Source organism: Aotus nancymaae, unplaced genomic scaffold, assembly GCF_030222135.1.
Source record: "Aotus nancymaae isolate 86718 unplaced genomic scaffold, 86718_ANA_hifiasm-v0.15.2.pri h1tg000008l, whole genome shotgun sequence".
NCBI lineage: Eukaryota > Metazoa > Chordata > Mammalia > Primates > Aotidae > Aotus > Aotus nancymaae.
The window spans coordinates 45,323,012-45,337,868 of record NW_026988419.1 but is presented as its reverse complement, the minus strand read 5'-3'; positions in this window follow the sequence as shown (position 1 = coordinate 45,337,868).

Genomic DNA, 14,857 nt, shown 5'->3' with positions numbered 1-14,857 from the left:
ACATGTCCAGTATGAATCAATTTTGTCCCATCATGCAAGCAGTATAATAACCATGTAATCAAATACCTGGAGCTAAGTGTATGTATATATGGTGCAAGATAATGAGTGACTATGGTCTTAAGGGAAAATGGACGCTGATAATAAAAATAGTGGGCTCAAGGTACCTAGTCTCATACTCTGATCTGATCAATCTCTGACATTATCATAACTAGATATGTCTGGGTGAAGTATTTAATGAAGGATAAGGACTTAAAATACACACAGCCTTCTGGGAAAATTATTTTCATTTTGGAACTCTTTACATGACAAAGCCTTGGAACAATGTTCTTTTTGTTCTATGTATGATATGGATCCCAGAGCAGAGCATTTCACATTTCATTTAACTTTCACAATTTATCATTCCCAAATAATATGTCTAACTGACATGCTATAAAATATTTTTGGAAGAGAAAAGCTAAAGGTCTGTGGATGAATGATTGAGGGAATTGGAAGGCAGGTAAACCACACGCCTGGATCATTTCATCAGTATTAGAGATAATTGCCATGGCTCTGAGGCCAGGACCTCCAGGTGGAAGAATGAGAATGGGGGATGAAGAGATAAGGCTGAATATGTGACTGTTCAAAGACAAATTTGTTCAGCATACAGAGTATAATATCCATATATTAGCTTTTAAATCATGTCCTCTATATATTTGCAAAGAAATAACTGCTGCCAATTACAAAGACTATTGGTAGTCTTTTACACTTAGTCATAGCTGACCTGCTAGAGCTCTAATCCATAGCTGTAAATATAATATGACAATATTAATACCACAATCACTATTACTATACATGTAAAATATTTAAAAATAATGTTATAACTGATCTGCATGACTTAATGTTTTAAGATTTTTTATTCATATATATCTCTTAATATTAAGGAGTTTTTGGTGATTATATTTTATCTTTATATTTTTAGTTTATTCTATATTCATGTTAATATAAGTAAAACAGTTTCTATTCATTTGTTCATAGACATATGCCATCTATTTTTGTCAGCTTTCAAGATCTATGCCTAACATTTAACTATTAAATACTTTCATCTTCATTTTAAAAAAGGCTAGTGTTGAATTACACATAGAGTTTTAGAAACTGTATCTTCCTCGTGAAAGAATTTTTGTAAAAGTAGATTGTGTACACATTTGAGGCTTTGTAGTGTCACACAGTTGTACTCTAGTATTAAGTAGAAGAAGAAAGATGATGCCTGATGTGCTCAGAGAAGCTCAACCTTTGGCACCCTACTTCTCAGCATCAGCAAAGAGTCCACTGTTCAAACTGAATGCAGAAACAACTGGATAACTAGACTTCAAAGGTGATGAAGCCTTGGCCAAAGGGCATTTCAGAGGCTACAGGTGAAGAGGAGATGAACAAAGGCTGATGGACCTCTCTTTTTGCTATGATGAAAAATCTAAGGAATTTTTCATCATTGTTACCATAGCTGGTTAAGACCATAAAGGCAGAGAGGTTCAGTGGACTCTTAGAATTAGAATTAATTTGCTTGCAGGATATAAAATAACATGACATTAGTTGCTCACCCAAATTTATGGCATAAGCATTGCGCCTGTTACAACTTCAAGTACTTTAGATAAATCTTTAAATTATCTGTTTTTAATGTTTCTAACTTAAATTATAAAAAGGTATAGAAAATGTTTTCTTTCATCTTTCTAAGCAGAAACAGGCTTTTAGATATACTCTGAGTTTAAAAATACATAAGCAAACTAATGAATCAAGGTGTCCAACGGAAACTTAAATTTTCTCAATGAGTTTTTAAGATCTGGATACTTATATTTTTACTGTTTTGAAATTGGTAACCAGCATCAGTTCTTTTCCATCAGAAGCAGGTCTCTGTGATGATTACTAGAACAGGGATGATAACCTTGGAGTAACCATTGGCATTCTCACATATTACTAATCATCGAAAATACAGTGTATTCATTACTCAAGGTCAGCTGGACACATGAATGTGGTAATATTCCTTACTCAGACCGTTACATTGCGTTTACAAATGTTGTCAATAAACCAAAGTAAGCTTTATTTCTAGACAAAGGAATAAATAGGGGAATTCATTACCATTAATTTGAAGAGTTAATTAAGTATTATATAGTTGTATGCACCGTCATTCTAAATAATTTAAAAGAAATTAGGGAACAGCTGACTGGGGAGCTTTAGGAGCTAGTGGGGAGAAAAAGAATAAACAACAAAGAATAAACAGTAACCACAGGGGAAAGGGTATCATGAATGTTTACTACAACCTTCTAGGATCACTGTCTGATATACTTTAAGGATATACACTCTTACTAAAATTATTTACATTTGAAAGATGTCTTAGTACCATAAAGCAAGAAAAATAAACAAAAGGCATAGAGTATAAAAAAGCAGAGAACTTATTATACTTATTCCCAGACTATCTGATTACTTAAAACTCATGGAATCTACAAATACAAAACAACTAAAACTAATAACTGAAATAAGCAAGATCTCAGTATAGAGATTCAATATCAGCCATATTTCCATATATGAATAATACTTGAAAATAAAAATAAAAAATAATGTTTATAATAGAATAAAAGGATATATATAACATATGATACACAAAATTCCCACATTAAAACTAGAAACATTACTGAAAGCAGTTTTTAAATACCTAGATAAATGGAGAGGTATCCTATGTTTCTGAATTAGAAAAATCAGTATTGTTAATTCACTCATTCTCCACAAACTGATCAACAGAATAAACGTAATACCAGTCAAAACCACATCCCGTTCAGCCATAGAAGTGGCCAGGTGATTCTAAATTTATATAAAAATGCAAAGGTCCTAGAATAGCTAAATCCACATCGAAAAATAAGGCAAAATTGGAAGAATAACAACATCTGATTTTAGTACTATAACAATACAGAAATTCAAGCAAGGTAGTATTAACGTAAGGATAGACAAGTACAACAATGGAGGGAGTAGAGAGCACAGAAACAGAATCACCAATATGTGGTCAATTTGTGTTTGACAAAGGCACCAGAAAAATTCAATAGGAAAATTCAATGAGAGATAGTGCTGGAGGCTGTTTTGCCTATGAAGTAGCCATTCTTTTATTTCTTTATGTTCTTAATAAACTTCCTTTCACTTTAAAAAAAAAAGGAAAAGAAATAGTGTTGGAATAAGTGATGAAAAAAGTTGAATAAACCTTGAAAAACCTACTTCACACCATATACAAACATTATTTGGGGTTGTAGTACAAACCTAAATATTAAATCTGAATCTATAAAATGTTGGAAGAAAATATAAAAGACTATCCTTATGATTCAAGTAGGCAAAATTATCTTAGAAAGAAAAGGAAACCTCTAGGCATATTAAACATTGGTAAGTAGAACTTTATCAAATTAAAACTTATGCTTTTCCTAAGACAACTTTTAGAATATTTAATATCATAAACTCTTAAACTCTAAAAAGATATCACCAAATAAAAATGTGTAAGAAATTGAACACACAACTTACGAGTAAAGCTATATAAATAGCCCGTAGTACAGATATGTCTCATTTTATTGTGCTTCACTTATTGTGTTTTTCAGATGCTACATGTTTTACAATTTAAAGGTTTGTGGCAACTCTGTGTTCGAAAAGTCCGTTAGCACCATTTTTCCAACAGCATGTGCTCACTTCATGTCTTTGTGTCACATTGTGATTAATTCTCACAATATTTCTGATCTGTCCGTTATTGCTATATCTGTTATAGTTATCAGTGATCTTTGGTGTCACTATGATAATTTTTTTTGGGATGGCACATAAGATGGTGAATTTAATCGATAAATGTTATGTGTGTACCGACTGCTCTACTGACTGGTCATTCCACTGTCTTTCTCTCTCCTCAGGGCTGCCTATTACCTGAGACACAACAATATTAAAATAAAGTCAGCTAATAACCCTACAATGGCCTCTAAGTGGTTAAGTGAAAGGAATAATCTCACATCTATAACTTTAAATCAAAAATTTAAATAATGAAGCTTAGTGAGGAAGCCATGTCAAAAGCCAATATATACCGAAAGCTGGGACTCTTGTACTGGTTAGCCAACTTGTAAAAGCAAATAAAAAGTATTGAAGGAAATCCAAAGTGCTACTCTAGGTAGGCAGGGCATGGTGGTGGCTCACGCCTGTAATTCCAGCACTTTGGAAGGCCGAGGTGGGAGGATCATTTGAGGGTGGGAGTACATGACCAGTCTGGCAAACATGGTGAAACACTGTCTCTACTTTAAAAAAAAGAAAATTAGCTAGGAATGGTGGCATGAGAGCCACTTGAATCTAGGAGGCAGAGGTTGCAGTGAGCTGATATTGCATCACTGCACTACAGCTTCAGTAACAAAGCAAGACTCTGTCTGAAAAAAAAAAAAAATCTGAAAAAGCCATATTGCTGATATGGGGAAAGATTTAGTGGTTTGAATGGAAGATCAAACAGCCACAACATTCCCTTAAACCAAAACCTAATCCAGAGCAATCTAATCCAAAAAACTAATTGAAGCTTAACTCTTCAATTCTATGAAGGCTGAAAGAGGTAAGGAACCTGCAGAAGAAAAGTTGGAAGCTAGCAGACCCTGCTTTATGAGATTAAGGAAGAGAAGCCATCTCTGTAACATAAAAGTGCAAAGTGAAGCAGTAGGTGCTGCTGTAGAAGGTGAGACAAATTATGTAGATTTAGCCAAGCTACCCAATGAAGGCGGCTGAACTAAAAAATTTTCTTTTTTAAAAATCTTTTTTAATTATAATTAAGTTCTAGGGTACATGTGCAGATCATGCAGGATTGTTACATAAGTATACACATGCCGTGGTGGTTTGCTGCATCCATCCCTCCATCATCTACATTAGGTATTTCTTCTAATGTTATCCCTCCCCAATCCCCCCACCCCCTGCTATCCCTCCCTTAGCTCCCCCAGCCCCCAGCAGGCCTTGATGTATGTTCTTCCCCTCTCTGTGTCCATGTGTTCTCATTGTTCAACACCCACTTATGAGTGAGAACACGCAGTGTTTGATTTTCTGTTCTTGTGTCAGTTTGCTGAGAATGATGGTTTCCAGCTTCATCCATGTCCCTGCAAAGGACATAAACTCATCCTTTTTTATGGCTGCATAGTATTCCATGATGTATATGTGCCACATTATCTTTATCCAGTCTATCACTGATGGGCATTTGGGATGGTTCTAAGTCTTTGCTTTTATAAACAGTGCAGCAATGAACATACATGTGCATTTGTCTTTATAATAGAACTATTTATAATCCTTTCAGTATATACCCAGTAATTGCATTGCTGGGTCAAATGGTATGGTATTTCTATTTCTAGATCCTTAAGGAATTACCACACTGTCTTCCACAATGGTTGAACTAATTTACACTCCCATCAGCAGTGTAAAAGCATTCCTATTTCTCCATATCCTCTCCAGCATCTGCTGACTTCAGATTTTTTAAAGACCAACATTCTAACCGGTGTGAGATGGTATCTCAATGCAATTTTGATTTGCATTTCTCTAATGACCAGTGATGACGAGTATTTTTTCATATGTTTGTTGGCTGCATAAATGTCTTCTTTAGAAAAATGTCTGTTCATGTCCTTTGCCCACATTTTGATGGGGTTGTTTATTTTTTTAATTGTAAATTTGTTTAAGTTCTTCGTAGATTCTAGATATTGACCAATGGAACAGAACAGAGGCCTTGGAAGTAATGCCATACATCCACAACCATCTGATCTTGACAAACCTGACAAAAACAAGCAATGGGGAAAGGATTCCCTGTTTAATAAGTGGTGTAGGGAAAACTGGCTAGCCATGTGCAGAAAGCTGAAACTGGACCCCTTCCTTACCTCTTACACAAAAATTAACTGCAGATGGATTAAAGATTTAAACGTAAGACCTAACACCATAATAACCCTAGAAGAAAACCTAGGCAATACCATTCAGGGCACAGGCATAGGCAAGGACTTCAGGACTAAAACACCAAAAGAAATGGCAACAAAAACCACAATAGGCAAATGGGATCTAATTAAACGTAAGAGCTTCTGCACAGCAAAAGAAACCATCATTAGAGTGAAATGGCAACCAACAGAATGGGAAAAACTTTTGCAATCTACCCATCTAACAAATTTTCAATGTATGCAAAACTGACCTTTAGTGGAAGAAGTTTCCATCTAGGATTGCTGTATCTAGAGAGAAGAAGTCAATGCCTGACTTCAAAGCTTCAAATACAAGCTGCCTCTCTTGTTAGAAACAAATGCAGCTGGTGACTTTAAGCCATTTGTCATTTACTGTTTTGAAAATCCTAAAACTCTTAGGAATTATGCTAAATCGACTTTGCCTGTGCTTTGTAAGTGGAACAACAAAATCTGTGTGACAGCCCAGCTGTTTACAGCATGGTTTACTGAATATTGTATGCCTACTATTGAGACCTATTACTTAGGAAAAAAGATTCCTTATAAAGATGACTACTCATTAACAAGACACCTGGTTACCCAAGAGCTCTGTTGGTGATGTACAAGGAGATTATTGTTGTTTTCAGGCCTGCTAACATAACATCCTTTCTGTGGCCCATGAGTGGAAAAAGTAATTTTGATTTTCAAGTCTTATTATCTAAGAAATACATTTTGTTAGACTATAGTTTCCATAGTTAGTGATTCCTCTGATGGATCTGTGCAAAGTAAGTAGAAAATCTTCTGGAAAAGATTCACCATTCTAGATGTCATTAAGAACATTTGTGATTTATGAAAAGAGGTCCAAATATCAATATTATCATATTTGGTAGAAGTTTATTTCAAACCTCATGAATAATTGAGTGATTTAAGACTTCAGTGGGATAAGTGACTGTAGATGTGGCAGAAATAGCAAGGAAACTAGAAATATGAAGTGGAGCCTAATATGTGACTAAATTGTTGCCATCTCACATCAAAACTTTAACAGATGAGGAGTTTCTTAGTATATATGATCAAAGAAAGTGATTTTTTGAGATGGAATGTACTCCTGGTGAAGATGCTGTATACAGTGTTGAGATAACAAAGGATTTAGAATATTCCACAAACTTAGTGGACAAAGCAGCAGCAGAGTTTGAGATAACTGACACAGAGAAATCTTACATGAAAGGAGTAGTCAATCAACGCAGCAAACTTCATCGTCTTATTTTTTTATTTTTATTTATTTATTATTATTATTATTTTTTTTGAGACAGAGTCTCACTCTGTTGCCAGGCGCCAGGCTGGAGTGCAGTGGCACAATCTCGGCTCACTGCAACCTCCGCCTCCTGGGTTCAAGCAATTCTCCTGCCTCAGCCTCCCGAGTAGCTGGGACTACAGGCTCACGCCACCACACCCAGCTAGTTTTTGTATTTTTAGTAGAGACAGGGTTTCACCATGTTGACCAGGATGGTCTCGATCTCTTGACCTCGTGATCCGCCCACCTCGGCCTCCCAAAGTGCTGGGATTACAGGCTTTAGCCACCGCGCCCGGCCCATTGTTGTCTTATGTTAAGAAATTGCTACAGCCAGCCCAATCTACAGCCACCACAACTCTGATCAGTTAGTCAGCAGCCATTTATATAGAGGTAAGATTTTCCACCAGCAAAATGACTATAACTTGCAGAAGGCTCAGATGATCATTAGAATATTTTAATCTTAAAGTATTTTTAAATTAAGATAGGCATATTGTGTTTTTAGATACAAAGCTACTGCACACTTAATAGACTATGGTATACTGCACTGGGAAACCAAAAAATTTCCATGACTTGCTTTATTGCAATAGTCACTTTATACCACTGTTCTGGAACTAAACCTGAAATATCTCCAAGTATGTCTTGGAATTATGGAACAATATATTGTCAGTGAATAGTTTTATATATATATGTGTGTATGTATATATGTATATATACACATGGGAAACATATATATACACACATGTATACATATGGGAGATATATATATATATATATACACACACACACACATATATATATGTATTTAGAAGGGAGTTTCACTCTGTCACCCAGACTGGAGTGCAGTGGTGCCAACAGGGCTCACTGCAACCTCTGCCTCCTGGGTTCAAGCAATTCTCCTGCCACAGCCTCCCAAGTAGCTGGGACATGCCACCATCCCCAGCTAATTTTAGAGATGGGATTTTGCCATGATGGTCAGGCTCATCTCAAACTCCTGACCTCCAGTGGTCCTCCCACCCTAGCCTCCCAAAATGCTGGTATTACAGGTGTAAGTCACTGTGCCCACCCAAAGAATAGTAATATTTTGAAAGGAATCTTTTTTTTTTTTCTAGCAGCAGGTCTCAACAGTGGGCTGAAAATATTAAAGAATTTAAAATAACTTTTGAAAGGTAACATTAATAAACATTGAGTGAATATCTCTGTAAACTAAATTCTAATTTTTCATAATCATAGTTTAGTTTCACTTTTGAATTCATAGATATGAAATCTGAAGTGTGCTTTTCAAAAAAGTTTCTCACTGCTTGCAGAGAAAAAATAATACCTAGAAAACTATAGCAGATTACATAAGTAAATTTATATAGATTTAAATCCTAAAAAATTACAGAACTCTTACCCTTTAAATTAGCAAAGAAACATTACCCTTTTAGTTCACATTAACCGAAATTATTGTACATCATTGTTTTGCTATAATTTTATATTGATATTGAGATTTCTAAACTCAATGCCTTTGAAATTATAGCAATGAAAGTTTAATAGCCAAATGGTAGGAGAAAAATGAATACATAGCCAAAAGCCATGATTGTAGCAGCTTAAATGTTTATAATGACATTTAACAAAACTTTGATATTCACATTGCTTTCAGAGTATACCGAAATTTCAGAGGTATTAAATGTTCCTCTTTGTAGGGACTGCCCTATTGTGATATTACACTTTGTCTTAGTCCAATTCCTTCTTTTGTGCTCTGAGGGATTTAAATTGAAGTATGAAATATGTGAACAAAACATTCAAATAAAATTCTTCATTTGAAAATACTGGCACACTGAAAAAACTTGGCATACACTGATATATTATATAATACATGAAGCCTCAATTTGGACTTTTCATTTTATAGTTTGTTTTGAGTATTACATATCAGCAATTTGTTTAGTATTACAAAAGCATATTGTCTACTGCAGCACTTTAAGAACATCCAGAAGCAAAGCTTGTAGTCAGCCCTGTATATTTCATTTCATATTCTTTTTGTTACAATGATGTGCTTATTCATTTAATCCCTTGAATACAAGTTATAGAATAATAATTTAACATTGGGATTATTTAAAACTTCCATTGTAATCCTTTAAAGTTGCTTTACTTTAAAATATTTATTACTTAGACATAGAAAAAACATAGAAATAGCAATTTTTTAAAAACTTGTAAACAAACCCAGCTTCAACAATGGGTACATCACCCAGATGGAAAATCAATATGAAGACAACAAACTTGAATGACACTGTAGCCCAAATAAACCTAACAGAGACATACAGATCATTCCATTCAATAGCAGCAGAATACACATTCTTTATAAGTGCAGGTGGTATATTCAAACACTCAACAGGATAGATCATATGTCAGGTGCCAAAACAAAATCTTAACAAATTTAAGCCTGAAAGTATATGAAGTATTGCTTCTGATCACAATGGTATGAAACTAGAAATTGATAACAGGAGGAAAACTGGAAAATTCACAAATATGTCAAAATTAAGCAATTTACTCCTGAACAACCAACCATTCAGGGAAAGCAGAAATCAAAAGGGAAATTTAAAAAAATTCCTGAGACAAATAAAAATGAAAACATAGCATACCAAAACTTATGGGATGCAGCAAAAGCAGTTCTAAGAGAAAAGTTTATAGCAATGAATGCCTGTATTAAGAAAAATGAAACCAACAGAATGGGAAAAAAATTTTGCAATCTACCCATCTGACAGAGAGCTAATATTCAGAATTTACAAAGAACTTAAAAAATATATAAGAAGAAAGTAAACAATTCCATCAAAAAAGCGGGCAAAGGATATGAACAGACACTTTTCAAAAGAAGATATTTATGCAGCCAACAAACATGAAAAAAAGCTCATCATCACTGGTCATTAGAGAAATGCAAATCAAAACCACAGTGAGATACCATCTCACGCTGGTTAGAATGGCAATCATTAAAAAATCCGGAGACAATAGATGCTGGAGAGGATGTGGGAAAATAGGAACACTTTTACACTGTTGGTGGGAGTGTAAATTATTTCAACCATTGTAGAATACACTGTGGTGATTCCTCAAGGAACTAGAAATAGAAATACCATTTGACCCAGTAATGCAATTACTGGACATATACTGAAAGGATTATAAATTGGTCTGTTATAAATACACATGCACATGTATGTTCATTGTGGCACTGTTTACAATAGCAAAGACTTGGAACCAACCCAAATGCCCATCAGTGAAAGACTGGATAAAGATAATGTGGCACATATACATTATGGAATATTATACAGCCATAAAAAAGATAAGTGCCTGTCCTTTACAGGGACATGGATGAAGGTGGAAACCATCATTCTCAGCAAACTGACACAAGAACAGAAAACAAAACACCACATGTTCTCACTCATAAGTGGGTGTTGAACAATGAGAACACATGGACACAGGGAGAGGTACATCACACACTGTGGCCTGTTGGGGGTGGGGGTGCTAGGGGAGGGTTAGCAGGGTGTGTGGGGGTTGGGAAGGGATAACATTAGGAGACACACCTAATGTAGATGACAGGGGAATGGATGCAGCAAACCACCATGGCATGTGTATACCTATGTAACAATCCTGCATGATCTGCACATGTACCCCAGAACTTAAAGCATAAAAAAAAAATAAAATAAAAATAAAAATATCTTAAATAAATCCTGGAAAGAGAAACAAACTAAACTCAAAGTGAGCAGAAGCACGGAAATAATAAAGATTTGAGCAGAAATAAATATTACAGAGGTAGAAAAACAATAGAAAAGATCATTCACAGTAATAGCTAATTTTCTGAAATGGTAAAATTGATAAAACTTTAGACTAATTAAAAAAACAGATAATTTAGATAAATCAGAAATTAAAAAGAAGACATTACCACTAATATAACAGAAATATAAAAAAATCACGAGGCAATTAAGAGCAATCATATGCCAAGCATTTGAATAACATATAAGAAATTGATAAATTCCTAAACACATGCAGCCTACCAAGATTGAATAATAAATAGAAAATCTGAGCAGACCCATAATGAGTAAAAAGGTTGAATCAGTAATAAAAAGTCTCACGTTGAAGAAAAGCCCAGGACCTGATAACTTCACTGCTGTGGTCTACCAAACATTTAAAGACCTAATACCAATCCTTCTCAAACACTTAAGGAAAATTATGGAGGAGAGAATACTTCCAAACTAATTTCATGAAGCCAGCATTACCTTGATACCAAATCCAGACAAGGACACTACAAAAAGAAACCATAGGCCAACGGCCCTTTCCCTGATATATATGAAGTATTGTTTCTAGAGCATTACTTCAACAAAAGTCTTCAACAAAATACTAGCAAGCCAAATTCAACAGTATATTCAAAAGGTCATTCACCATGATTAAGTGGAATTTATGCCTTAGTTGGAAGAATAGCTCAACATACGCAAATCTATAAATGTAATATACTGTATTAACAGAATTAAGAACAAAAACCATGTTCGTTTCAATGGATGATGATAATCATTTGACAAAATTGAATATCCTTTTATAATGAAAATTCTCAACGTTTAGATAAGGAAGGACTGTAATTCAACACAAAAAAGGCTATATATTATAAGCCAACAGCTAACATCATACTCAAAGCGGAAAGGTTAAAAGCTTTTTCTCTAAATCTAGAACAAGACACAAGTGCCCACTCTCACCACTGTTTATTCAATATGATACTGGAAGTCCTAGTCCTAGTCCTAATCCCAGAGAAATTAGGCAACAGAAAGAATAAAAGAATTCACAACTGAAAAAGAAAAAGGTAAATTGTCCCTGTTTACAAATGACATAATCTTATATAGAAAATATAGAAAACCCTAAGGATTCCACCAACGAATGTTTTGAACCAGTAAATCAATTCAGCAAATTTACAGAATACATAATCAACATATGCAAATTAGTAGCATTTCTATATAACAACAAAAATCATTTTTGAAAACCTGATTCCTCCTTGTCTCTTTCTGGAACACTTAATAAATTGTTGAATTTTTTCATTTTACTTTGATGTCTTTCAATTTCTTCTTAGTTAAATTTCCTTAATCTATCGTCCAGTTCACTAATTTTATCTTCCTAACCTGAGGTTAACCTAATGGATTAAAATTCTAATTCAGTGATTTAAATAATTGCAATTTCTGATTTTTTCCAAATTTTCCTATTATAATTTTATAGTTGTTATTTTATTGCAGTTTTAACTTATTTTCATGTTTATTTAAACCTTTATAAGACTGTGTTATTTATTAAACATTATTTTAGCTTTAAATTTCCTGTTTACTTTGCTGATTCTATGGTGAGTTATTACTCATATGCTTTATAGTGTGAGAAATTATGACTTCATCAAATAAGTTGCACCTGTGATAATTAAGTTCAGCTTTGCATGAACTTGTTTCCCTTTGGAGTAATGTCTGGCAAATATCCTAGTTTGTCACAGCCTGGGACCACTTTATATACATTTGTCAACGTCTAAGTTTGGAGACTATATGGATAATATGAATGCTAGCCCCAAGGAAGAGACACTTTCCCTCTCATATCCCGGACAGATTTAGAAAATGATCCCTTTTAATTTTACATGCCAGGGGTTTCCTCGTTTCTAGAACACTGGAGGCAGCTCTGTTAAAACTATTTCCTTCATATGGCAATCTCAGTTCCAGTTGTGACCCTGAATGAACCCAAGGACATTTATCCCATTCCTGGATGAGCATGAAATACCAATTTTCTGGTCTACTAAGTAGGACAAGTACCTAAACACATTCCCATGCACCTACACACACACACACACACACACACAAACACACACACAGACACACGTGCTCTCTAACAGTTAGAGCTTCATTTTCTAGCCAGTATTGTAGAAATTTCAGCAGATCAGCTTTCAGGTTATTTAATTTTTTTATATTTACAAAAGTATATATAAAGCCATACGCTTTACTAACTGCTATCAATAGTTTATCAACAGTTTTTAATTAGTCCTATGACTGTTGTGTAAAAAAGGCATCATTTTATGTGTAGTGATTCATCCAAGTTTTTCTGATCTTTGCCAAAGATCTACTTTCTTTAAATGTTTCCATCAACAGTGGAGACTTGCTCTCTTTCTGGAATGTAATGTTATTATTTTTCTTTTGCCTCACTAAAAAGGGGAAGACTGATTTATATTCCCTGTTATTTCCCAGTGACGTTTCTCTAAAACTCATTTAGTGAAGTATATGTAATTTAATTTGAGCTGGCAATATATTTGTTATTCCAAATTCTGAAAGTATGCCTTTCATTTGTTAGGTTAATTTAAAGTATCTGCAAAAAAGTGGGTAAATTTTGTACTGGTAAGTTACAGGGCGCAATAAAATTACACTAGACTCATGTGGCTATTTTTGTGGATAAGACTGATGTTTCTTTTGATGTTAGTTGAGATGTTGATGTCATACTCCTTTCTATATCTTATCTTTTAAACTTAATGTAGATGTTCTTTCCATTGTTCATAACAAATTACATAACAATTTGCTTATATTTAATGACTTTTGCTCATATTTGATGATTTATATGCTATATATGTGCTCCTCAGCTGACATCCTAGAGTATATCTTCATGAAAATATTCATTTTCATGATACATACCATGGAATACCATGCAGCCATAGAAGAGAATGAATCATGTCCTTTGCAGGGACGTGGATGAAGCTGGAGGACAGTTTCCTTAGCAACTAACACAGGAACAGAAAACCAATGTTCTCACTTGTAAGTGGGAGCTAAATGATGAGAACACATGGACACACATGGAAACAACACACACTAGCGCTCTTCAGAGTGTACAGGGTGAAAGGAGGGAGAGGATTCAGAAAAATAACCAATGGGTAATAGGCTTATTACCTGGGTGATTAAATAATCTATACAACAAACCCCCACACACAATTACCTATGTAACAGACATTCACTTGTACCCCTGAACTTAATAAAAGTTAAAGAGACATAATTTCTAGAAAGAAAAAAACTACTTTGTAGCAAGCATGTCTCCTTTGGTCATATAGGGATAACAATGTTTTATTGATTTTATGAATCATTTATTCAAGGAAACAAAATCAAATTTTTAAATACCCTTAGGCATCATAGTGCCACAAGGTAGATTAATTAATGACGTCTTAGATAACCAATAAAACTAATTAAAAACTCATGAAAAAACAGATTTTGCTGTTATTTCAAGGAGGCAACATCCGGAGAGGACAATAACAGAGATGAAATTTTGATTTCTAACAGGTATGTTCCTCCACAGTATGTGATGTTCACTTAGATTTAGAATAATATTATATATATCACATTATACATGTATGTATATACACATGTGTATATATGTGCCTCTGTGTATATGCACACTCACAGACACATGCATATGCATACCTACATATATCCACACTTACAAATACATTCAAGTATTATTTCTGCAACAGAGTTTATAATTATCTAGATGTTGAAGTATTTACTAGGATTTGTCTAAAAAAATAAGACAAAAGTCCTCAAAGTTACTATGAGTTTTATGAGTTTCTTTCCCAGAGTTTCTTATCTCTACTTGGCTCTTTATTTGTTAGTTTGCATGTCTCTCA